At 41.3% G+C, this 25,956-nt stretch overlaps 1 protein-coding gene across 1 annotated transcript in view; it reads left to right on the top strand.

The window, feature by feature from the left end:
• The window catches only part of Wnt2 (Wnt oncogene analog 2), a 200,482-nt gene that overhangs the window by 159,571 nt on the left and 14,955 nt on the right, over positions 1 to 25,956 (top strand). The window lies entirely within an intron of this gene.

Raw genomic sequence — 25,956 nt, 5'->3', positions numbered from 1 at the left:
AGCAGAGTGGATCAGTTGTGCTCTCTCTCTCTCTCTCTCTCTCTCTCTCTCTCTCTCTCTCTCTCTCTCTCTCTCTCTCTCTCTCTCTCTCTCTCTCTCTCTCTCTCTCTCTCTCTCCCTCCCTCCCTCCCTCTCTCTCTCTCTCTCTCTCTCTCTCTCTCTCTCTCTCTCTCTCTCTCTCTCTCTCTCTCTCTCTCTCTCTCTCTCTCTCTCTCAACACTTAGGAACCATGAATTACATCCTAGAATGAGTCTTGGTTTAGCACCATCAGAGCAGGTTCCACACTCGTTCGTAGCATGTAGCAGCTCCCATCCCGTTCTTTCAGCTTCTCTCGTTCTTCCTTCAGTGTTCACGCGTTATCCAGCTTCCCCTTGTAAATTTTTCCGGTATGTTTTCAGTATGCACTACCAACCTGAAAATTCCTGCCAACCATTACCCTCCCTTCCGCTTCACTCTCCCCCTTCCATTCGCTTTTTCTCCCCTGTAATGTCACATCGCGGGTTAATCCTCGTATTTTTGCCATCATTTGCTCTTTACAAGCCTCTTTCCCTTCCCCTACCTCCTCTCCCCTTCCTTTGTCCCCCTCCATTCATCCTCTCCCCCAGCTTTGTCGCAACAAGGTGTAATTTCACATTTTTCTCTCATGTTCTCTTTGCAAGCTCCCCACTCTCCACCCTCCTTTTTTCCTCTCTGTTTCACTCCCTTTCCTTTCTTCCTACCTCATTAGCCCCACCTTCTTTCTCCTTCTCTCCTTCACTCCCTCTCCTTTATTCTCTGCCCTTCCGTTTCTTTCTCCCTCCCTTCGTTTCACACTCTTTACTCTTCATTCTTCTGTCTCGTCTTTCAGTTATTCATCTGTCCTATATTCACCTTTCTTCCTCCCTTCTTCACTCTCTTCCCTTTCTCTTCTTCCTTCTCCTCCAGTCGATCTCACTTACCCTCCTTATCTTTCCTTCACTCTCTCTCTCTCTCTCTCTCTCTCTCTCTCTCTCTCTCTCTTCCTTCTCCTCCATTAGTCCTTCCTCTGTCCTTTGATCTCTTTTACTCCTTTTCTGTATTTCTCTTCCTCCACCTCCCCCTTTCTGCTTTCCTTCTACTTCATTACTCACACTTTTACTCCATTTTCTTTTCCCCCTCTCTTCTTTCAATCCCCTCTTCCTTTCTCTCTCTCTTTTCTCTCCTTTCGTCAGTGTTATCATCCTCATCTATTACCTCTCTCATCTCATCTCTTTTTTCCCTTTCTTCTTTTAGCTCTTTTCTGTTCCCCTCCCCCTTCTCCTCCGTTCACCCTTCACCCCTCCCATCTTTTCTTCCTCCTTTTGCTTTCTCCCCCTTCTCTTCACCCCTTTCATCCATCCTTTGATCTTCCCTCGTTATCTCTCTTTCCTTTCAGCCCTTCCTCTTCCTCCTTCTCCATGGACCCCCCACTCTTCCACCCAGGATCGGCGCATCAGTGTAATCCCTGTATTTTTACTCAGATGTCCTTTTACCAACCCTCTTCCTTGTAACCCAACCCTGCCACTGAGCTCCCTTGCGTAATGGTTCCGCTTTCTTTCGTGTTCGTGTCCCTTTTCATCGGTCGGTTCGTATGCGTGTTTTGGAGTGACGTGGAGCGACAAGGATTAGGTAGGTATATGTACTCGTTAATATGTTAGTGAAAACGCCTATATTTACTCACTCACGGATACGTATGGACGACTACGTTCATGCATGCACATAAATACACAAAGGCACTCATTAAAACACACACACACACACACACACACACACACACACACACACACACACACACACACACACACATGCGGTTGGCTTCACCCTGGTAATGAGATGGCTTCTGAGGACGTCTTTTGTGCTGACCCTTCATGTCTCCCTCCCATTGTGTGTGTGTGTGTGTGTGTGTGTGTGTGTGTGTGTGTGTGTGTGTGTGTGTGTGTTTCAAAGGATCGTGGTGTCTTTTATCATACCTAGGGAAGAATACGAAGAAACAAGGCAGAGTGGCGGGTAGGGAGGCCTGAGTGTGGTGAGGGAGGTAATGTTCCGGCGGGGGGACCATGGGCTGTGTAGCTTGAGTTGTGCATACTATTGCTTGTTTGCACTTTAATCTTTTCTCATAGAGTTACTAAACACTTCACAATTATATCAAACGTAATATTAGAGCGAAAAAATGTGAAAAATACGACTCCAAATCAGAGCAGAAGCAAAGGAGGTGGACGAGCAGAGACAGACATTTAAAAGGTTTGCTAACATATTTGCACCTTATGAACGAAGTAAGTGGTAAGTATTAGAGTGGCAGACACTTGCTATTTGCTGCTACCGAGGATATGCTAGTCTGAGTATTCCATCATGAACTGAAAGATGGATCTGGACCCTAGCCGGCCATGGAAGTAGATAATATACTTCAACCAAGAATAAGATTTTCATTGTTTATTTTTTTCTTTCCTATTACTTCCCATCGGAGATATCTTTAAGTTGTATCACTCAAAGGAATGTTTTGCTTAATTGGATAACAGGACAAATCTTACCATTATTGTGTTATGTGTGTATACGAGTATATTAATAGTCCTTCGTAATTCTGTGTGCTACAGTTTAAAAGCTTAAAACAGAAATACGCTTCCCCAGCAGCGAATCTAGAACGCCTTATATTGAAGGTCTGTGGACAATATTATAAGCACTTGGAGAAAAGTTATAAGAAAAGCGTATTACATAATATCAGCGTTGCCTGCACCTGAAAAATAGTTAACCTGTGAGTAGATTTAAGAAGTCCTGCATACAGATCTTGGAATTCACTGTCCAGTGTATAATGATACGGACGCTCAGCAATTCTTTTGGAACCTTCATTTATCAGCTGCAGTTAAAATAATCCACACGAGAACCACTGCAGGACAGCACCTTCCTCTCGAAAGGAGAGTGATAACCAGAAATAAACGGTTGCCATGTTGGCGATGTATGTATGGCGAAGAGTCATATGTAGTGAATGAAAGAGAAGTGTTTTACGAGTAATATCTACGTCTGTGTGTGTCACTGGTATGCACCGACAAGATGTGAATATAACCAGGTATATGAAAGGATATATTGCCAGCAGACATTTCAAATGTTCTTTGCCGTTTGGGTTTCGACCCTTAGACTCAGAGCACAAGTAGATCAGGAGGAAAATGCATTTCCACAGAGCCACCGTGGTTCCCTCCCCTCTCATCTTGAGAGCAGTAATTGCAGTTCGGGAGAGAGGTCTTAAAAGAGGGTTAATCTGGCACGAGCTTTTTTTATGTAAAAATTAAAGAATTAAAGGCTGTGAATTTATAAGGCCTTCCTTCTAATAAAGGCTGAACAAAAAAGAAAACCGTAAACTGCATTTACATGGTAATCATTTAATAATTCATCGTATTTGACTTTGTTTTGTATATTACTTCCGATATGTTTGAACTTCTTAATAATGCGGCTTCCTCTAGTCTTACATATGCTGTTACCAGTAAGACAGATCATGATCACATCTGACAGCCCTTATTGGAGTAGCCGATATCAACGTTGTCCTTCCATTTCACCCCGCAGCACCCAACCCCACTCCCCTGAGAGCAAGACAATTTGTTGGCTTTAACATACATCAAGTTAGTACAAACGCTCTGCTGTTGAACTAGCCCGTGATGGACAGACGAGAATAATGGCTGTTGCAATGACCAAAACTGACCGTCGTACCGACAACAATATTTAACAAGTCCGGAGAGGGTACATGTAAATTTCAAGGAAAAATGTGTTTCATCAAAAGGATTTTACTTTTTATTAAGCTTCTCACGATCAGAACAACTCTTACTCAGTTTAAGCAGATGTCAAACGATATTACTCAGCTGAAAAAGAACAGCAGGAACCTGAAAGTTAATATTGTCGGTACTGGTCCTCTTATGTTCTGGGCAATTCTACTTTTCTATTCCACATATCGTCGTACGGTTTTATTCAGCGGAGAGTGAGCCATAGCCTGAGAGTTAAAAAATCAGTCTTATTTCGCAGTTGCTCATAAACAGAAGACAGTTAAGGAATTCATCATGTCTTTAACTGCCGAGAGTCTCCATTATCTACGGTTACTAGGAAGTAGACATGACAATAATCTTGACCACAATAGAAATACCCCTTTCACGTCCACCAAGGTTGCTTCTCCTTCATAACTACCCTTTCCCTGATACCCTTACGAACCTCCTTTGGGGCTGTATTTATAAAACATCTTGAGCCTAAGTTGTGTGTAATATCGTTTGTTTAAAGTTGTAGCTTTAAGGCGCTGGAGAGGGAGGCCTTCAAGTGGTGGTACTAATATACCTGGGTGGTGGAGCTGTCTGGTTATACAAACGTCTCCTTATCCCCCGAAAGGAGAATGGTAGACTGCAGGACAGGGGCGACCTCAGCCTTCAGTCCATTGTGTTCACAGTCAGATAAACTTGGACGTATAAGTACAACCACTACTACGCTTAGCTCATATAACCACCAAACACTTAACGAACCAATCCGTCCACCTATCCGACCCTTTGTAGCTAATAATAATATCGTTGTAGAAGTTTTTTTTTTTTTTATAAATCAGTTGGCTACAATGTCTTAACCATGCTGACTTGACTATCTATAATTAGCTCTAATTCCGGCCATCAGGGGTCCCACTTTAGCAACTGAAATGCACACATCTGAATTCACCGTAAAAAGTTACCCCTGTTAAAGCTGTTTAGAGAGTTCTTCTCTTACAAACATTCCTCTCAATTGCATGGAGGACAGACAGATAACTGGACATTCGTTCATATATATATATATATATATATATATATATATATATATATATATATATATATATATATATATATATATATATATATATATATACCGATTCTGCCACTAAGCAGCTGAAATAAGCTGTACGTGGAATGCAAGTCTCCGCCAAGTTAAAATTAATGAAGTATTGTAAAGATCTATTATGAAAGCTTTTTCTTTGATCTTCAGTCCCATCTCCCTTCCTCCCTCCCGTCCGCTTCATTTCTCTTTCGTCTGATTAATTTTACTCCTCATTGGCTTCCTACAAATCAGCTTTACCTTTCCTTTAAATTCGGGCCTTCTTCACCGTCTCCTTCCATTTTATTTTCATTCCTCGTCCTGCAGCTAACTCACACTCATGACCCCATTTATACTCTGTCCACAATTTAAGTTATGCTTTTTCACTCAGTTTTCCTCTCTCTTTCTCTCTCTCTCTCTCTCTCTCTCTCTCTCTCTCTCTCTCTCTCTCTCTCTCTCTCCGTCTTGCCACTCTTTTCGCTCTTCACTTTGTTCTCATAGTCCCATGTTTACTAGTGTGTTATTCCAGTTAACGAGAGACAGTCTTATTCAGGGTAGAGTGAGTTACAGGGATCTGAGAGCGTTGATACTATCTTTTTTTTACCTTAACGGACTAAAATCGCGATCTTTCCATCTTCAGTGCTGAGCTGTAACAGTACAATAACAATCAAATATAATGCCAGTCACGAAGAAGCGCTACGGAAATTATTTAGAGTTGTAATACTGTTTTTTTCTGCCACTGAGCGACGTGAAAGGAAAATCTTGGCCAGTTTCACATAAAACGAGTATAGTACTTCTAACCTCTTATGGCTGAGATAACTTTTATATTCATTTCCAGCTAATTCCAGTCAAATTAATCTGAGACTGAGTCGTAGGAGACAGACCAGTAATTTACCTGAGATGTCTGCCAGGTATCCTTTTAAGTTCAGCTCCATTCATTCATTCATTCTCTCTTTCCGCCTCATATCCCAGTCTCCTGCTTTTCATCGTCCCATGATTTTCTCTCCATGATCCTGACATAACAAAGAATGAAGTAAATGATTATGGAATATCTTTTAGAAATGAAGAGAGTGGCTGTGTTCAAGTGCTTAGTCAGTGCTTCAACGACAAGTGGTACTGGTAGCATTTTTTTTTTTTTTTACGTGTCCAACTCTGCGCAAAGGCTTAAGGGCCTATTCCCAAGTCCCAGTAGTCCTTCTTGGGGCCCAATAGTCTTCCCACATCTCCACATGTCACCACTTCGGCGCTAACACCCACCATCCATAATGAATACATGCTAGGGCTGTCTCATACAGGACTGGTGTACTGGTATTAGCGGGGGTATTTTTATGACATGTCGGCGGGTCATCCGGTAGATCAGAAAAGTCTACTTTTTGAGAAATTCAAATCCTTAAACTGTTCCCTGCCCCAGCCGGGATTCGAACCTGAGACCTGTTTTCAAGTAGATGCCAGTGCCTGGATGACTCACTAGTGTGGCAGTTAAGGCAACTGCTAGTTAAGTTTGCTGATGTCTTTTCCACCGGAGACCTAGACCTGGGAGGCACAGACATGGTAGAACATTACTTTGACTGTGGGGATCACCTCCCAGTTAAAAAGTCCTCTAGGAGGATGCCGCTAGCTTAACGGCAAGAAATGGAGGTGATAGAGAGTCTTCAATGGAGGATGAATGAAGAAAAATTAATATCAAGAAGAGAAAATACTTACTATAGATACAAATGGATGAAAAGAATAATTAAAGGTTATAAAAGTAATGAACAACCAGGTCAGAGCACTTATAAGCCCTTTGCAAGAATATGAAGTACGTTTTACCCGTCCCGGTCCCGGAGGGGCTCGGGGACGGGTATTGTTTTCGCTCGATCTGTCTGTTTATTTGTTTGTTTGTTTGTCTGTCTGTCAGTCTGTCTGTCCGTCTGTCAACAACTTTATGCGAAAACTACTGGTGCGATTCTGACTAAAATTACGGGAATGATGGTCTATGACATGATCCCCCGATTAAATTTTGAGCCAAATTGGGCCAAGGCCCAGGCTGTAGGCCCAAAATATGTAAAAAAAAAAAAAAAAAAGTTAAAAATCGTTTTTTCGCCATAACTCCTTTCAAATCGTCATGTCGACATGAAACCAAAACCTGAAAGTGCATCATTCAAATCTGCATCCTATAACATGCCTCATTACATCATGAGGGTCACCCTTCAGTTAGCGGTAGGGAGGTAAATGTCAGGTGGGTCGGGCCTAAAATTTCAAATAGGCATAAATCGTCAACTTTCACTCGATTTACTCCAAATTTGACATGTGACGAGTTTGCTGTTCTTTAGCACCGTTTCTTGTTTGTATTAGAGCAGTCAATGAGCAGATTATTATATGTAATTTCATTATACTGACCAACCAGTGCCTTACTAAGATTGTCATTGTTGGGTATAGAGAGCTCAGCTTAGATGTGGCCAGAATGTGGCGGTGTTGAAGAAACAGGCTGCAAGAGTCGTACCTGATTATTACTCTTCGGGTAGAAAGTATTTTCTGTTTCTGTTACTGTAGGGTGATAGTGAGGAAATCGTTTGGACCCTGAGTAATGAATAAGTGGACCAAGTTTCTTTGTGATGTTGGAGGGTGCTCGTTGTGCAGAATTTCAGAAATTTTGTGGGCTAATTAGCCTTACGTCGGGAATAGGTTGGGTATGAAATTCATCCCCTTCACTGAAACACCACGGACAGAACTATTGTGGTACTCTTCTTGACACTGGTATAGTAGATTATGTTTTCTTCTCGTTCTTTCCCATACAATTTCTGTGCCTGTTTGAGAGGAGATATTTACTGTCCCGGATTTTTGTTCGTAATCTTATTCAACTGTTAGACAGGAGATTATGTGTCGACTGCTGCATTTTATTTCTTCTGTCCGTCTGTAGTATGAAAGGAGAGTTGCAGTGACAGAAATTCTATTTACAGGAAGAATGATAAGACAGTGTTGATTGCTAAGTTGATCAGTAGTGGACTGTGGAAAATATTGCTGGGACAGAAGTCTTTACTGAGGTCTATTGAAACCAGTTATCTTAGTAGCGCCTGTACAGTGACGTGGAGGGACACATGAACAACTGAACGGATTAATTTAGATAGGACTATGATACTGAGGATCATGCAGTGGGAAGAATATGAAGCCAAATGGAATAGATCATCCGACTGAAAGAATCAATCACAGTATAATTTCTATATCAAGAGAAAGATCCGGGTAGAGCGTGCAGAAATAATATATTCTATGAGAAAGAGAGGAAGAAATCAGTAGGATGGAAGTTGTGGAAGCAATGAAAAAAGTTAAAATGGGGAAAGCCCCAGGAATTGATGGAGTGTGTGGTGAAATGCTGAAGCATGGGGGAGAGATAGTAATAGAATGGATGTGGAAGATGTGCAGATTGGCCTGGGAGGAAGGTAGAGTCCCGGAGGATTGGAAGTCAGATATAATTATTCCCCTGTACAAAGGAAAAGGGGAAAAAGAAGGGTGTGGTAATCAAAGGGGCATTTGCCTTCACAGTGTAATAAGGAAAATATATCGCCAGGATACTTACTGACAGAATTAGGGAAATAACAGAGGAATTAGTTGGAGAAGAACAGGGAGGTTTTAGGAAGGGAAGAGGTTGTGTGTATTAGATATTCATTCTTAAATCTTTAGTGGAAAAGTTTCTAGAAAAGGGAAAGAAGTTGTATGCGGCTTTCATGGATTTGGAGAAAGCATGTGACAGGGTGGATAGACAAGGATTGTGGAAAGTATTAAGAATATATGGAGTAGATGGGAAGTTGTAGAAGGCCGTGAGGGTGCCAAGGCTGCAGTGCGTGTGGATAGCGAACTAAGTGAATTTGTATATCTGAAGGTTGGATTGAAACAAGGATGTGTCATGTCACCATGATTGTTCATTCTGTATATGGATGACGTTATGACAGAGATACAAGGAAGGGCAGTGGATATTGGAGTGGTCTTAGTGAGAGAGGGAAGTTTTTGGAAACTCCCTGTACTGTTGTTTGCAGATGATATTGTGTTGTTAAGTGAAGACGAAGGAGAGCTGCAAGGCTTGGTGGATGAAGTTTGGGAGAATGTGTAAGAAACGGACTCTAAAGCTGAATGTAGGGAAGTGTAAAGTGATGGTCTTCGAGAGAAGAGAAGTCAGTGAATGTACAGGGAGACTGAATGAGGAGGAAATGGAGAATGTGAATGCGTTTAAGTACCTTGGTAGTGTGATGAGTAAGGATGGAAGTTTTAAGGGTGATGTGCATGAAAGGGTGCAGCAGGGAAGAAAGGATGCTGGTTCCTTGAAAGCAGTGATAAGAAACAAGGAAGTGAGCATGGAAGTGAAAAAGCTACTACATGACGTTATTGTGATACCAACTCTAACGTATGGAAGTGAAGCTTGGACCTTGCTGGAGGGACAGAAGTCAAGAATGAGAGCAGTGGAAATGAATTATTTGAAAGGAGCATGTGGAGTCATATGGAGAGGCAGATTGACAAATGAGGAAGTGAAAGAGTGTTGTGGTGTGGATGTGGATGTGATAGGAAGCGTTAGGAGAAGCAGATTAAGGTGGTTTGGCCATATGGAGAGGATGAAGAGTAAGAGACTGACGAGGAGAGTGTGTGAGTGAGATGGAGGGGGGGAGAGGGAGTGGGAGGCCAAGGATGAGATGGAGGGATGGAGTGGAGAGGTATATGAGAAAGGGGTGGGGGGTGAACTGTGAGCAGGGCAGTGAAATGGCAAGAGATAGAGCTACATGGAAGCGATTTGTTTGTGGCCACCCCTTACGGAATTAGGGCGTCTGGCAATAGATGGGTAGATAGATAGATAGAAAGAGAGAGGGTCGACACTCCCTAAACAAAAAGAATGTATGGAGGGTGAGAGAATGACCATGAGCGAGAAAAAAAAGTGTAATACAGAAAGTGAGAGGATATAATAAAGAAGGACATAGACTGTGTGGAAGAGTATACCTTTTGGAGTGCGATTCTCTTTTAAGTTTTGGGTATATGTTGAGCCGGGAAAGGTTACATGTGCATTTTTTTTTTTTTATGTCCACCTTATTTCAGCTTCTGAGATTTAGCGTCAGGTTCTAGTTAGACGGGCAGTCAAATGATAGAGCAAAGTCTCGATCTTAAAAGTTAATTAACCGAAGTGAAAAGCATGTCTGAATTAAGACGAGGGCGCTATAATTATCTGCACTTGAATTATTCTGCCTCCGTGCGTAACTTACACATCGGTTCACTGACACACACACACACACACACACACACACACACACACACACACACACACACACACACACACACACACACACACACACACACACATACACACACACACACACACATACAGACTTGAATGAGACAGAAGGGGGATGGAGAGGCGATGGAGCATATACCGTAATTGTGTATGAGAAGAAAACTGAGATGGAAAGTGAGAGAAGAAAAAGTAATGGAACATAGGGATACCAGAATGAGACGAAAAGAGGGAAAGAAAACGAGGATGAACGGTAGGCAGGACAGAAGTACGCAAAAACTCTAGGGGGACGTTAAAAAAGATGAGAATGGAAAAAGAGACTGAGGAAGGGGGAACAGTCTCTCTCTCTCTCTCTCTCTCTCTCTCTCTCTCTCTCTCTCGTCCACTCCCCATCCCCAGCCGGCCCCATAATAACCCCCCCTGGCCGGTATCACTCAAAGAGACCCTCTCAATTACATCTCTCGGTAATGTCAGTTCAACCATCTCGTCCGTGCGGTTTCTCCAAGAATTCCAAGTCACAGGCGATCACCACCAGCCCCAGACTATCACCCTGGCCGTAGAATTATAGTAAATATTCTCTCTACCTTCTTATAAATGGGTCTAGAGCGAATACTTGACAGGTTTTACACATCCCAAGCCCAAAAGACGAATGGAACTGAATTGCGACCCCGGAGGAATGGAGGTAAACAGAGGGTGGACTGAGAATTGGACACGACACTGAAGCCACGCCTGGTCATTACGGCATATAAGGACGCGGCTGGGCAGTGGTTGTGGCATTGTGGCCAAGGGGGTCGGGTTAGGTGGGAGTAGGTGGTGTGGATGATGATGGGGACTGCGGTGGTGGTGACGATGGGTTGTGTCGATTGCGTGATGAGTAGAATGGTGAGGGTCGGTGAAGCTATTTGGTTAAAGGTGGTGATTGTGATGATGATGATGATGATGGGTTATGTTGGTGGAGTGATGTGTAATATGAGGAGAATTAGTGGTACTTTTTGGCAGAAGGTGGATAGGAAGAGGATGATGAGTGTTGTGATGGTGGTGATGGTGGAATGTGCTGATGGTGAGGTGACTTGTAGTATGGTGCAAGTCGGCATTGGGGTGATGTATTTGATCAGGTGTGCTCTGGTGGTCACAATGGGTGCTGTGTGTATTGCTAGATGTAGTACCATGGTGGGAGGTGATGGTAGTGACGTGACGGCGGTAAGTTATACGGCAGTTATATGGATTGGTAATCGACTGTGGTCATGGATGGCGACTGTGCGGGTCGTCGATGATGTTTTCTACAACATCTATGGTGTACTGGAGGCAGGGGTGAGTAGAAACAAGTATGATGATGGTGATGAGGGATGTTCTGGTGATGATTACAAAGGTTGTATGATTAAGAGGTGAGGATGACGTGAAAGGGTCATGAATCGTGAAAGTAGTTGCATAGTGATGAGTGGAAGTGTGTAGCCGTGATTTAGAAAGTCACATTTGCTATTGTACCAGTCCTAAAGGGTATGATTTTAATGGCGGTAGCCGAGCAGATAAAATGTAAGAAGCAGATGTGATGATAGTAGTTGGAGCTGTTGGTTAGATATGTAAATTGAAATAAGTGCGGTGACAGTATCTTAGGAAATATTGTGGCTGGAATATAAAATAAGTGACAGCAAGCGACTGTGGGCGAGGGAACTTGCTGAGTGTTGGCAGCGACGTGCCAGGTTTGGACAGGTGCAGAGCAGACAGGAATGCGTGGTTCTTGCTGTTGCCAAGATGATGGTAGTGTACAGAGACAGATACTGATGTCACTGTTGTTGGAACCGAACTGGAAAGAGGAAGTTGGTGATAGATGGAGTTTTTTGCCCTCCCTCCCTAGGATATTGTGCAGATGAAGCGAGGTTAAGGACAAATGTTTTGTGAATTTTTTTATAATATAATATTATGGCCTTTTTGATGACTATCGGTGATTAATGCTATTGAGAACTTTGACCAATTAGCTCTGTTGAGACCAAAGCAGATGACACTAGGTGGTGATGGAACAAGGACAGGTGATATCGTCTGGCATCCTGGCGAGCATTGGTGAGGCTGGAAAACCTGAACAAAAATGTAGGAGGCGATGAGAGTTGTGGAGGCCAAGATAAATGCTGTGAAACCAAACAAATGTGACTTTAGATATCGTGGACGTGGAGGCGATTTGTTTGTGGCCATTCCTTGCAGTATGAGTATTAAGGCGTCTGGCAGTAGATAGACATAAAATGCAGAGTGGTTGATACTAAATGATGTGCAGATCAAGTGAGGAGAAATTAGAGGATAACAGCAGTATTTCTCCATTCTTATTCACTCCTCTCATTCCTTCCCTGCGTTCACTCACATCTTTCAGCCTTTCCTTTTCACTCTCACACAGTCTTCTCATTCTTTTTCTTCTGTAATCTTTCATTCCACTCATTCTTACTTTGCTACGTTCACTCACTCCTCTCGGTCTCTTCTTTCCATTTCCATTCAGTCATCTCATTCACTCGTCTCACTTCCCCCTCCCCTCTAATCTCTTCCACACTGCCCATTTTCTCTTGTCCTCCCCACCATAGTCTTTCATCCGTGCTACTCTCTCTCTCTCTCTCTCTCTCTCTCTCTCTCTCTCTCTCTCTCTCTCTCTCTCTCTCTCTCCATCTATCAACCAATATAATCTATCTATATCTATATATCTAATTATCTGTCTGTCTATCTATCTATCTGTCTCAAGGATATAATGAAACACCCAGCTCCTTGTGACCTCTGCAGGTTCCAGCGTGACTTATCTAAAGGAGTAGATTAAACTCATGCTTGAAGTGATTGTGTCTCCGTGTGTGGACAGTATAATTCAGATAGTTTTGTTCCGATTATAGCCAGAGATGGTGGAAAGGGCAAGGGTTAGCAAAAGTTCTGCCATCTTGATGTTTTAAAGCAATAGGTCAAAGGTCAAAGAGACTTTGCAAGTTCAAACTGAACAGTTTTGATCCAATTTAAGTCAAGTTTGATAGAAGAGTTGAGGGTTAGGCAATGATGAAGTTTCGATTTTATGAATAATCAGAGAACAAGGTCACAGGGTGAGGTCAAAGTTTCGACCCTGTAACGTGAACAGTATTTATCTACTGTAATTTAGACCAAACGTTGTGGAATGACTGGGTTAGGTAAGAATGAAGACGCTATAATTGTCAGAACAATATATTAAAATTCAAGGTCACAGGTCAAGGTCAACTCAGTTTTCATCCGATATGGACCAAATTTCCTGCAAAGGCTGAAAGTTAGGCAAGGATGAAGTGATTCGATTTTTAGAGCAAGTGGTCGAAAGTCAAATTCACCGGGCAGAGTCAAATGCTCGGTTTTTAGACCAGTGTAGGATGCAGGTGCTGCATTCTTTGAGTGTTCGATCTTGTCAAACTGTATGTTAAGAGCAAAGTTGGATAACAGCAAATTAAAAGACAACTTAGTATTATTACATTTCCCAAGGAGAAAATGTTTGGTGCTTCCTCTGTTTCATCTTGGTGTCCGTGTTCTTAACAGTGCTTGTTACCACGCTCTCACAACTGTATATCTGGGTCGATGGGCTTAGAATTTAATATGCATATACAGTACCTGCCTCTGTTATCTAGAGACAACCTTCTCCAGTTTCTATTTACGTCCTTAAAATGATTTTAAATACCCCAAAATTGTAAAACGGATGGGTACAGAAGCACCAAAAAGCGGACACAGAACCACTAGATACCCAAACAACCAACCCTGAACAAAGCACGTGTTCGATTCTGCTTTGAATGCCATCAGCGTACAGAGCGAGCTGAATTCAAACGTGTTCCCTAGCCTTTTATACACGTGCAAGAGAAAAGAGATTTTGTGCTTAGCCTATGAGAGATGCTTTACCAAACGCAGACATTGGGAAATCTACATTTGCTGGCATATTTTGTCTCTGTGTTTAATATATAATTAATTCGTAAAATAGTTCATTTCATCCAGCAATTTTTGTTAGTAATGTGTAACTTAAACACTGAATTACTTAGACGGATCTGACAACCAGAAGCTGAGTCCAACAGTAACAGTAATATACATATTTACACACACACAGACACACACACACACACACACACATATATATATATATATATATATATATATATATATATATATATATATCATCTATCTATCTATCTATCTATAGCCCGACGCCCTAATCCCGCAAAGGGTGGCCGCAGACAAAACGCCTCCAAGTCACTCTGTCACCCACCATTTGACTCCCCTCCCCCAAATCACCCCCCTCCCTCATATACCTCTCAACTCCATCCCTCCACCTCATCCTCGGTCTACCCCTCCCTCTCCCTCCCTCCACCTCACCTACATACACTCTCTTAGTCAGTCTTTCATTCTCCATTCTCTCCACATGTCCAAACCACCTCAGTGTATTTCTCCTAATCTTTTCAACCACATCCACATCTACCCCACAACGTTCCTTCACTTCTTCATTCGTCAACCTGTCCCTCCATGTCACTCCACATGCTCCTCTCAAGTAACTCATTTCCACTGCTCTCACTCTTGACTTGTTCCCCTCTTGCAAGGTCCACGCGTCGCTTCCATACGTCAGGGTAGGGATCACAATACCATCATGCAGTGACTTCTTAACTTCCATACTCACCTCCCTATTTCTCATCACTGCTTTCAGTGTACCAACAACCTTTCTTCCCTGCTGTACCCTTTCACGTACTTCATCCCCCAAAGTTCCATCCTTACTCATCACACTACCCAAGTACTTGAATGCACTCACATTCTCCATATCCTCACCATCCAACCTCACTGCACACTCTGTGACTTCATTCCTCTCAAACACCATAACTTTACTTTTGTTTACATTAACTTTCAGCTTCCTCCTCCTACACACTGTCCCAAATTCATTCACCAAACCTTGCAACTCGCATTCATCTTCACTCAACAATACTGTATCATCAGCAAACAGCAACACCGGAAGCTTCCAAATCTCACCCTCATTCATTAGGGCCACCCCCACATCCACTGCCCTACCTTGCACCTCCTTTACAACCCCATCCATATATATATTAAACAGCCATGGAGACATCACACACCCCTGTTTCAGTCCCACATTGAGATCAAAGAACTCACTCAGCTCACCATCCACTCGCACTGTAGCCCTAGCTCCCTCGTACATACTCTTCACAGCACTCAACAATTCATCATCCTTTGTGTAATTTTAACGCACAGTATGCTGCATGTTTGATCACGAGCGTGTTCTGCCTCAGTCCCCCCTTCTACCGTTATAGTAGAGTAAGTCGTCCTTTCTGTTGTTCAGAGCAGGATTGTCAGCTCTTTGTCCCCTATGGCTTCATTTGCGCGTCCTTCTTACAAGTTGTATCAAGCTCTGCTGGCCCCTATATAATGAGCTCAGTCTCTGCATCATTGGCACTTAGATCTACTCCTCATTTTGTTCACATCTCTGTCCTCCCCTGTACAGTTGTTATTATTGTGAGTGCTCAGGAAGTCTCCAACCATCTAGCAGCTGTGTAATTTGAGTATAAGTGTTATTGCATTTTTTCTTGTACTGTGTAGCACAAGGTGTTAATTCTTAGGCCTAGTAAGGTTTTTGTAATTCATGTAAGGTTCTTATTGTTAGCCATTGTTCATAATAATTTGTATCTGTAATAATTTATCTTGCATTAACTGAGCATTACCCAGTGTATTTTCATTTTATCAGGGCTGACTTAGATAAATTTACTCATGCTAATTTCGTGTTACTAGAGGCTATTGCAGTTAACCATATATTTAACCTGTTTTTTGCCATTACATTATCCTTATGAGTCCTGAATGTTTTGTTGTTAGTTTGAGCATTAAACTTTAACTTGTAATTTTACCTAACTCTTTTGTTTTGAACCTGGAACTTTACGGGACAGTAGTGATTTTTAGTATTCTCACTTAAAGAGTACATTATCTTTCTCTGTTCCGTAACATAAATTTGGCGACCTCTTATCAGGATATTCAGGATATTATCATAAGGATATTACTTGATATTTTGTGACTGTGATTTATTCATGATGTCTACTATTACTACACTTGATGAAACCAAAGATTTTTTGTCAAATGTGCAAACAGTGTGTGATGTAGAAAACAGAACAAAGAATGAACTTAAGCTTGTTGCTCAACAATTGGGAATTGCAGTTCACTCTCATTATTCTAAATATCAAATTGCTGGCATGATTAATAAAAGCTTGTTTAATGTAACTCCTCCAAATGAGCAAACGCAGATTGAAATAGCTAAGTTACAGCTAGCCCTGCAGGAGGCTCGTGTTAAGGAGGCTGAATTTCAAGCAAATGCTAAGGAGGCTGAATCTCAGGCTCGGATTCAGGAGGCACAGATACAGGCTCAGGCACAAATTGAACTTGCCAGGATTCAGGCAGACCATGAGTATCGCATGAAACAAGGTGGAACTGGATCATCTAGCTCTGATGATTTTGATGTGGCTAAAAATGTTAAACTTGTCCCTCCTTTTAATGAATCTGATTTAACAAAGTATTTTCAGTTGTTTGAGAGGGTAGCTACAGGTTTTAATTGGCCCAAAAAGTATTGGCCAGTACTCCTTCAAACTGTTCTCACCGGTAAAGCTCAAGTAACTTATGCATCCTTGCCTCAGGATCAATCTGATAATTATGATGTAGTTAAGAGCTTGATTCTTAAGGCCTATGAGCTTGTTCCTGAAGCCTATAGAGTAAAATTTAGGACAACTTATAAGCAAGATAAGCAATCCCATGTTGAGTATGCAAAAATCAAAGAAGATCTGTTAGAGCAGTGGTTAAATTCTAAGAATGTGGATTCTGATTTTGGTAAATTTAAGCAGATGATTTTGCTGGAGGACTTCAAGAGGTGTGTTAATAAAGATGTAAGCCTATATCTTGATGAGAGAAGAATAGATAATTTGTCTGATGCTGCAGTTTTAGCTGATGAATATGTTCTCACTCACAAGAGATATTCTAGAGAAAAAGGGAAAGCTGAGAGTAAGTACGTTGCCTCTACTCAGAGTACAGGTAACAGGAAAGAGAATAAAGATGATGTTCCTCAGGAAGTAAATACCAGCTTCACCTCTAGATTTCAGAAAAGTAAATGTACTTATTGTAGTAAGCTTGGTCATACTACGGAGAAATGTTTCAGGAGACAGCGTGATGTGAACAAAAAGGAGTCCTTAAATATTCAGTCAATTGGTCTAGTGTCCACCCTTGAGAGTTCCCATAATTCTTTAACTGAGTTAACTGAACCCGCTTTGAGGGGTAACTTAAATTCTCATGATGGAGCTCCTCTTTTGAGCAGTAACGTGGGTGACACTCTCAAGAGTCCATGTGCTAATTTCCTGTCTGATGGTTTTGTCAGTCCTCTGGACAGTAATGACAGGAAATCAGTTAAAATATATCGTGATACAGGTGCTTGCCAATCCCTTATGCTGACCAGTGTTCTACGCTCTAATGTTAATTCCTCTGATGAAACTGTAATCTTACAAGGTGTAGGGAATAATTACTTCTCTGTCCCTCTGTGCAGGGTGAATTTAGAGTCTGGTTTTGTTAATGGTTCCGTTATGGTTGGGTTGGTTGAGACACTCCCAATGTCAGGCGTAACTTTCTTACTTGGAAATGATATTGGTGGAAGTCAAGTGTGTCCAGCTCCTCAGTTGTCTAGTGAGCCAGTGGCTGCGACCCAGGATTGTGATGTCCCTGATGTGTTCCCTGCATGTGCTGTCACTAGGGCTAAGTCTAAAGTTACTGGTGATTTAGAGGATAATGATGATGATGTTGTTATCCTAGCTGACACTTTTCTTGCTAATTTGGACCACTCACCAGATGAGGCAGTACCCCGTAGTGTTGATAATTTGTCTCGTCAAGAGTTGATTGAGTTGCAGGTTGCTGACCCTGAGTTGAAAGGTCTAGCTAACTCTGCTTGCAGTGAGGAAGAGTCAGCTGGTGCTTCTACTTGTTATTATATAAAGTCAGGAGTGCTTATGAGGAAGTGGAGACCCCCAACAGCATCAGCCGACTGTGAGTGGGAGGTTGTACATCAAGTTGTCATCCCTCGTGTTTGTAGGCAGGATATCATTAGAGTGGCTCATGATTCCAGTTTGGCAGGACACCTTGGAGTGAGGAAGACTGTGGCACGCATTTTGAAACACTTCTACTGGCCAGGTATCTTCAGGGATGTTTCCTGGTATTGTAAGTCTTGTCACACCTGTCAAGTTGTGGGGAATTGTAATCAGACCGAAAAGGTTGCACCTCTAGTTCCCATTCCTCCTTTTGAGCCGCCTTTCACCCGTGTGTTGGTGGATATTGTGGGCCCTCTTCCTAAGACTTCTCCAGGATTTTCTTATGTGTTGACCCTGATTGATATGGCTACTCGTTATCCTGAAGCCATTCCACTTAGAAATATCTCAGCAAAGAACGTGGTTAAGGAAATGCTAGGGTTCTTCACAAAGTTTGGTCTGCCCAAGGAGGTACAGTCAGACCGGGGAAGTAATTTCATGTCAAACGTTTTCAAGCAGTCTCTGAAAGAGTTGGGCATCACCCAGATCACGTCTTCAGCTTACCATCCCCAGACCCAAGGAGCGTTGGAAAGATATCATCAAACACTCAAATCGATGCTCAAGAAATACTGTTTGGAACATCAGAAAGACTGGGATAAAGGTCTTCCATTTGTTGTATTTGCCGCAAGAGAATCTCCAAATGAATCACTGGGCTTCTCACCTTTTGAACTACTGTTTGGCCATGAAGTACGAGGACCCCTTAAGTTACTCAAGGAATGCTGGCTGTCGGAGGAAGATGACGTCAACCTGCTGGAGTATGTGATGAAGTTCAAAGAACGGCTGTCCACTGCTTTACAGCTGGCGAGAGAGAATTTAGGAGCTGCTCAGGAGAAGATGAAGACTTGGTATGATAAGAAGTCCAGGTTACGCCACTTTCAGCCAGGAGATCAGGTTTTGATTCTGCTACCAGTGCATGGGCAACCTCTTCAAGCCAAGTTTAGTGGTCCTTATTTCGTGGAGAAGAGACTCAGTGATGTCAACTATGTCATCGCCACACTAGATCGTAGAAAGAACAAGCAACTTTGTCACATCAACATGCTGAAGTTATATCACAGGCAGGACGAAAATAATCCTGTCTGCACTGTAGCTGTTCCACCCGAGACTGCAAGTGAAGCTCTCCCATGCAGTATGAGCCTGAGTGATAGTTTGGGGAAGAATCCTGATATCATGAATGATCTCCAGACTAAGCTTTCTCATCTACCTCCCGAGGAAAGGCAGGAGTTTTCGGCATTACTGCAGGAGTACCTGCAAGTGTTCCGTGCCACTCCAGGAAGAACCACTGTGTTGATGCATGATGTCGATGTTGGAGACGCAAAGCCAATTAAACTGCCTCCTTACCGTGTGAACCCAGTGAAAGTTCCTCTCATCCAGAAGGAGCTTGGCTACCTGTTGGACCACAAGATGATTGAGCCCTGTCAGAGCGGGTGGAGTTCTCCTGTCACTCTAGTCCCTAAGCCAGGTGGGTCACAGCGGCTTTGCATTGACTACAGATGTGTTAATCAGATAACCAAAACAGACACTTACCCTCTCCCTCGTGTGGAAGATTGCATAGACAAGATCGGAAAGGCTAGGTACATAAGTAAGTTTGATTTGTTAAAGGGATACTGGCAAGTACCTATGACTGAACGTGCTAGGGAGATCTCATGTTTTGTAACACTAGGAAAGACTTTTGCATGTTCTGTAATGCCGTATGGTATGAAGAATGCACCAGCCACATTTCAGAAGCTCATGAATGTTGTAACAGAGGGTTTGGCAGGGTGTGTTGTTTATATTGATGATGTATTAATCTTCAGTGACAACTGGAAAGATCACCTATGCCATGTCAGTAAATTTCTTGAGCGTTTGGTTCAGGCTAATCTTGTAGCTAATTTATCAAAGTGTGAGTTTGGTCAAGCTAAAGTTCAGTACCTTGGGTACGTAATTGGTGATGGACATGTTGCACCACCAGCAGCTAAGGTTCAGGTTATAAGTGATCTTCCCAGACCTAAAAGTAGGAAAGAGCTACAAAGATTTTTGGGAATGGTAGGTTATTACCGGAGATTTGTTCTTAACTTTTCAATTCTTGTATCACCACTTACAGACCTACTGAAAAAGGGAGTTAAATTTGTCTGGACCGATAACTGTGAATCCTCTTTCAACAAACTTAAAGCTATCCTATTAAGTCAGCCAGTGCTCGCTACTCCAAATTTTGCTAAGCCTTTTAAGATGGCTGTTGATGCAAGTGATACAGGAGCTGGGGCTGTTTTGCTGCAAGAGGATGATCAGGGTATTGAACATCCTGTATCTTATTACAGTAAGAAGTTCACTCCACCTCAAAAGAACTACTCAACTATTGAGGAAGAGCTTTTGGCCTTGATTTTGGGTTTACAGCATTTTTCATTTTATTTGTGTTCTGGTTTTGACCCCATAGTCATTTATACCGATCATAACCCACTGAAATTCCTTAGTAAGTTTAAAGATAAAAATCAGAGATTGACAAGATGGAGTCTACTTCTTCAGGAGTATTCATTAGACATACAACATGTCAAGGGGAAAGAAAATGTTATTGCAGATTGCTTATCTAGACTTTAGACAGATTGTTTTAGAGTAATAAGATATTTCCTTTGTAAATTTATTTTTCTTTGTGGGGAGGTGTTACATAGCCTATGATTTCATCATCCTTTGTGTAATTTTAACGCACAGTATGCTGCATGTTTGATCACGAGCGTGTTCTGCCTCAGTCCCCCCTTCTACCGTTATAGTAGAGTAAGTCGTCCTCTCTGTTGTTCAGAGCAGGATTGTCAGCTCTTTGTCCCCTATGGCTTCATTTGCGCGTCCTTCTTACAAGTTGTATCAAGCTTTGCTGGCCCCTATATAATGAGCTCAGTCTCTGCATCATTGCCACTTAGATCTACTCCTCATTTTGTTCACATCTCTGTCCTCCCCTGTACAGTTGTTATTATTGTGAGTGCTCAGGAAGTCTCCAACCATCTAGCAGCTGTGTAATTTGAGTATAAGTGTTATTGCATTTTTTCTTGTACTGTGTAGCACAAGGTGTTAATTCTTAGGCCTAGTAAGGTTTTTGTAATTCATGTAAGGTTCTTATTGTTAGCCATTGTTCATAATAGTTTGTATCTGTAATAATTTATCTTGCATTAACTGAGCATTACCCAGTGTATTTTCATTTTATCAGGGCTGACTTAGATAAATTTACTCATGCTAATTTCGTGTTACTAGAGGCTATTGCAGTTAACCATATATTTAACCTGTTTTTTGCCATTACATTATCCTTATGAGTCCTGAATGTTTTGTTGTTAGTTTGAGCATTAAACTTTAACTTGTAATTTTACCTAACTCTTTTGTTTTGAACCTGGAACTTTACGGGACAGTAGTGATTTTTAGTATTCTCACTTAAAGAGTACATTATCTTTCTCTGTTCCGTAAGAATATATATATATATATATATATATATATATATATATATATATATAAAGATATATATATATATATATATATATATATATATATATATATATATATAAAGCTATAGTTATATGTTTTTTATTAACTTCGGGAAATGCAAGACCATGCCCTTCAGAGCACACAAAAGCAAAGAGCGTACAGTAGCTGAAATAACAGACGTAACAAGAAATATAGTACAATACTTTATTCGTACTGAAGGAACAGTTTTCACTCACGACGGAGTTGATCTTTGTATGAGCTGTGTGTAGCCCCGTAACTACATGTATCATAATATGGTAACTTCTTTTACCCTGGTAATGCAGGTTCTTTCTAAGATTGGACATCTTTGCTGCAATATATTTCTGATCTAATATAAAAAGCTTGATAAGGACATGTACACTGCTTTTGAAAATACTAAAATCAGAAAGCAGGTTGTGCAATGGGAAGCGATGCCTCCAGTGCAGCTACAGCCTCAACTTGGATCCCAAGAACAATGAAGGTTCAGCTTCTTTTTCCATCACCAGCAATTTCGTTGCCTGCAGTTGCACTAATAAGAAAAATCTACGGACTTTAAAACCAAATATACGAGCAATCAATATAACACCATTATAAACGAAGGTAGATTCTACTACTGAGTAGTGTGGACACGGCAGCGCTAAGTTAAAGGGGTATCACACGGTACCTCGTATCAGGAACGGCCGAGGAAGATTTAAGTGGAACAAAACTTGGACGCTATCACACACGTTCCTCGTATCCTCGGGAAAGGACATGCTTCTCACACTGTTGCCAGAGCCCCGTCTCGCGACTGTGGAAAGTGATCGCTCTCGCTGACTCGGCAGAGAATAAGGAGAAGCAACTTTGTTTACAAATGGGTACACACGCTGCTGAGAAGTATACATTACATCACATTATCCAGGAGCTCCATCGGTTAAAATGGCTTTCTCAGTTTCCAGAGGCGAGGGCAATTGCTGCCATGGCCGTTGCAGTTTATTTTATCGACATCACAGTTTCCTCGGTATAGGAAATATTAACTCTCTATAAGGATTTCAAAACGATTGATATTTGTTCTAAAAATTAATAAGCATTCAGTGTTCGCTAAATGATCAGTGCTGTCGTACGATATATTCTCTGTCGAGTCGCCTGGGTTTTGGTCACACTGTTTTGCCCGTCGTATCCTCGGCAGGAATCCATCCAGATGAATTCCAAATGCAAGTGGTATCGTCGGCTATTTTACCACGTTACCGTTCCGATTTACCATCGTATCCTCGGCAAACCTCGCATGAAGTGCCGTGTGATAGCCCCTTTAGCGGTCACATATGTCCTGTATGTTCAGATTATGACTGAGACAACACTTCGTATCGTAAATGCTAGAGAAAAAAAAAATCAGGGTCTTGGCGTCCATAAAACTGTTTTTTTATAATAAATAACAATTACTAACAACAAAATACAAGAGTACTGACCGAAAATTGCATGTTATACCTAAGAATATGTTTATACATAGTTCCTCCATATTGTATGATGGGAAAGAAAAACTGCCAGTCAGGTTACAAGTTCATTCGAGAGGTCAGCGTGAACAGCTGGTATTGTCTATAATGGAAGCTTCTTTGTATACCTGCATAAACATGTCCATTAACAATACCAGACGCCTGTACACACTCTCAGCAAATACAAGTCCATCTGGCATTAGCCAGAATAGAAAATGGTATATCCGTCCCAATCATATACAGAAGTAATGGTGACATTTTAACACTCTCACTCTCCTAGACTCACTCTCAACTAAATAAAATCATCTGGCATCAGCGTGAATAGGGTACGAGATTTGCCATGACCATGAGAGAGATAATGGTGACACTAATAACGTGGTGTCATGTTTCCTGCTTGTTTAGAGGCGCATTCCAGCTACAGTACACGAGTTAGAGCCTAATAACAGGCAATAGTACTCAGACGTCATCTCTTGGGGTATGTAAAAAGAAAGAAAAAAAAACTCCACGGATTCATGTTGCCCCATTCCACGTAAGGCCTAAGGAAGGAAAAATAGGACCGAGGGAAAATGTGTCCATGGGTAAAGTAAGTCCATGAGGGAAATAGGTCCATGGGGAAAGTAGGTCCGTGGTATAGGTTCCTAGTGAATATAGGTTCATGCGTAAAACTGATCAAAGAGGGGAAATAAATCCAAGATGGGACTAAGCAGAAGGAAGGAGAACATTCATGGGGTAAAATAGATCCATGGGAAAAATAGGTCCATGGGAGAAAAGAGGTTAATTGAAGAAAATAGGCCCTGTGTGGGAAAATAGGTTGAAGAGGAAAACTGGCACCAAGGTGGGAAACAGATTCGTGGTGTAGAAAATAAGTCTATGTGGAAAATGAGTCCATGGGGGAAAATAGGTCCAAGGGTGAAAATTTGTAAAGGCAGGATAGGTGTGAATCTGTAACTAGGCAGTGTAGCTGGAGCTGCGTTTATGTGTTAATACTGTAATTATAGTATGTAGCTGGTAGTTAGCTTCAGTAAAGAGACCATAAATTAGAAAATTTTTAAAATGATCCAGACATGGAAAAAAGGTATAGAAATCAGAGATATAAAAAGCACAGAAACATGAGAGCATTTGGGATGGAAGGAGATTCAGAGTTCTATACCCATTACCACGTTCCATTAGTTACAAGCGATTTGTGACTACAGTGTGGAATGTAGAAATGAGTACGGTATAAAACTTTCATTCTCTCGCTGCCTAATATGCTCTCTTGTTTCCGTAATTTTCATTTCTATTGCTTTTGCACTTTTATCATATCCACATTTGAACAATAATTTCTGACCATATATATATATATATATATATATATATATATATATATATATATATATATATATCCGTGGCTCAGTGGGTTAGAGCGCTCCGCTCTGACCGTAGGGTCGGAGGATCGAATCCACCCAAGGGTCATTGGTAGACATCAGGAAGGGCATCCGGTCATAAAATGCTACACGCTCCAAACCAAAGTCCTCTACCCAGGGGCAACGCCTTAGCCCTTATCCAAAAAGGGGTACCTGGCGTAAAACTCACTTTATATATATATATATATATATATATATATATATATATATATATATATATATATATATATATATATATATATATATATATATATATATAAATATATATATATATATATATATATATATATATATATATATATATATATATATATATATATATATATATATATATATATATATATATATATATATATATATATATGTATATATACAGTATATATATACTATATATATATATATATATATATATATATATATATATATATATATATAGTTACGTTATTGTAATTCCTTCTACCATGTACATAATTAAGTTAATTTGGATGGTAAATTATATAACCTCTGGATCTGTTTTTACAGAGTCTAAATCCTCCTTTTCTCATCATTTTTCTTTACGCCCTACCTCACCTGCCATGCACTTTCCTTTCTCACTTGTAAAATGTTCCACTGACTCAGTATCTTAATTCCTTCGTATTTTGCTCTCTCTCTCTCTCTCTCTCTCTCTCTCTCTCTCTCTCTCTCTCTCTCTGTATATATATATATATATATATATATATATACAGAGAGAGAGAGAGAGAGAGAGAGAGAGAGAGAATTTGCAGTGAGGATTGTTTTTCTGTGATGAATGAAATGCAATAGTCTGGGAGTACCTACATTATTATTTTTAAATATCTTAACTATTCCAGAGAAGTTCATTAAGAACTCTGCGGGGTGGAAGTGTTTTTCTAAAAATATGGTATCGAACAATGCTAAGGTTGTGTATAAGAAAATCTTGAGCATAGAATATCATTTCATTTCTAAGAAGTCGCATAAGAGAACTGGGTATGTCTTGTAAAAGATAAGTATACCTAACTATCTACCTATAAAGAGATAGATGGATAGATAGGTACGAAAACACCATGTATTCTCTCTCTCTCTCTCTCTCTCTCTCTCTCTCTCTCTCTCTCTCTCTCTCTCTCTCTCTCCTCCTCCTCCTCCTCCTCCTCCTCCTCCTCCTCCTCGTCCAGCTCCCACCTCTCTCCTTCCCCATCCTCCTATCTCGCTCAGCCCTCCTCATGACCATGCCTCCCGCAATCCCTTCCTCACTTTTCCCCCCACCATCCTCCTTCCTCCATCACTAGGTTCCACGATCCTTTTAATGTGATCAGTAAATTAAACAGTCCTTTCTCACACTTCTATCTTGTTCCCATTCCCTGCTTCCCCTGCCCTCCCTAGCTCTCCCTCCCCCCTCCCCAGCACCCTGTCCTCTTCTCTCTCGCTCTCTCCCTTCTCGGCCCCCTCCCTCCCCTTCTCTCATTCCACTTTCATCTCCCTGCCTCACTCCCTCTCCCCCTTTCCGACAAGTTCCT

The sequence above is a fragment of the Coenobita brevimanus genome, chromosome 76 (assembly GCF_032717465.1).
Source record: "Coenobita brevimanus isolate Jiangsu-jjx chromosome 76, ASM3271746v2, whole genome shotgun sequence".
Classification (NCBI taxonomy): domain Eukaryota; kingdom Metazoa; phylum Arthropoda; class Malacostraca; order Decapoda; family Coenobitidae; genus Coenobita; species Coenobita brevimanus.
Note: the sequence above shows the minus strand (reverse complement) of the source record. Positions and strands in the feature narration are given on the sequence as shown.